The sequence below is a fragment of the Mastomys coucha genome, unplaced genomic scaffold (genome assembly GCF_008632895.1).
Source record: "Mastomys coucha isolate ucsf_1 unplaced genomic scaffold, UCSF_Mcou_1 pScaffold23, whole genome shotgun sequence".
Taxonomy (NCBI): Eukaryota; Metazoa; Chordata; class Mammalia; order Rodentia; family Muridae; genus Mastomys; species Mastomys coucha.
The window spans coordinates 72945145-72946530 of NW_022196906.1; the positions used below are offsets into that span (position 1 = coordinate 72945145).

The window sequence follows — 1386 nt, forward strand, 5'->3', positions numbered from 1 at the left end:
AAAAAAAGGAAGAGAGAAAGGTTGGAGAACAGAGAAAGCAACGTGCTTTGCCACACGTCTTCTTGGTTGTCACAAGCAGTACAATTGAAGAAGGGCTTCTTAATTCCCTCTAGCATGAGCGTGTGAAGATTACTCATCTGCTCCAGGTAAGGAACAATGCCTACCAGGAATTCAAGCCACCATTGACTCAGCCGTAGCTCCAGGATACAGTTTAAATCCACCAATTTAAAGATCTTTGTGACAGTAGAGACTGGTGAGGCACAACTGTATGGCAATGGAAGATTTTCTCTGCTGAACCCACTGCAACAAGTATACAGTCCATTCATCAAAACTGGCCTTCATAAGCCAGGCGGTGGTGGCACATGCCTTTAATCCCAGCACTTGGAAGGCAGAGGCACGTGGATTTCTGAGTTTGAGGCCAGCCTGGTCTACAGAGTGAGTTCCAGGACAGCCAGGGCTATATAGAGAAACCCTGTCTCGGAAACAACAACAACAACAACAACAAAAAAAGAACAAACAAAAAAAATACCAAACAAACACAAAACCTCGCCTTCATGAGTTAAAATGTATCTTCCTCCCAGGGTCAGGACAGGTCTCCACTGGCTGCTTCTGTGCCATGATCTGTGGTGAGCAGTTATCTTCATGGGATCCAGCCTGTATGCTCCAGAGGTCCTAGTGCACATTCTTCCTCCAATCAAACACTCTGAGTCCGCACCTATTGGCATGAACCTTCCGTGTTACCAGGGCATTCAACTCATCAAGCAAGCAGTGCTTTCAAAGTCTCTGTGGGAGGGCTTCTATCAGGGCTCCTACAGGAAGGCATGGGAAGGGCCAGGCAGACACCATTGCGGTCGGGACCTTTGTACACCTGTCAGTGAAGGCCTCCCTTGAACATCTCTGGGAATAGCTTACTGGGCAGTTCCTTCAGAGCAGAAATGGCTAAAGCTTCATCCTTCAGTAGAGTGTGTCTTGCCCACTGAAAGAGTGTGGGTGGGGAGTCAACTCCCATGGTGACTTGTTTTCAGGGAAGATGATCCTGTTTTGAACACGTTAAAAATCTCTAGATCCCAGCAGGGGTAAGCGGTGACTCCAAGTAGCTCTAGGTTCCAAAACTCCTCTAGTCATTTCAACAAATACTTTGAAGGACTGGAACCCACAGACATTTCATTTCTTCTCATCCCCAAAAGATAGGACATCTTTATTTCAGTAACAGTCCAAAGCAGAGGCTGGTAGCGTGAGGCTGGCACACATTAGAGTTCTCAGCCACATTCATACATGGTAAAAACTCCATGGGAACAATGTGAAGGAGAGTCGTCATACACAATAATGACCATGGCTGGGGGACCATAACCATTAGCAGGCTGGGACAAGGTTGTTGTTCTGCCA

General features: G+C 46.9%; 1 pseudogene; it reads right to left on the reverse strand.

The window, feature by feature from the left end:
* Positions 1 to 1036, reverse strand: part of LOC116073651 — a 6888-nt pseudogene extending 5852 nt beyond the window's left edge.
* Positions 1037 to 1386: the final 350 nt, after the last annotated feature.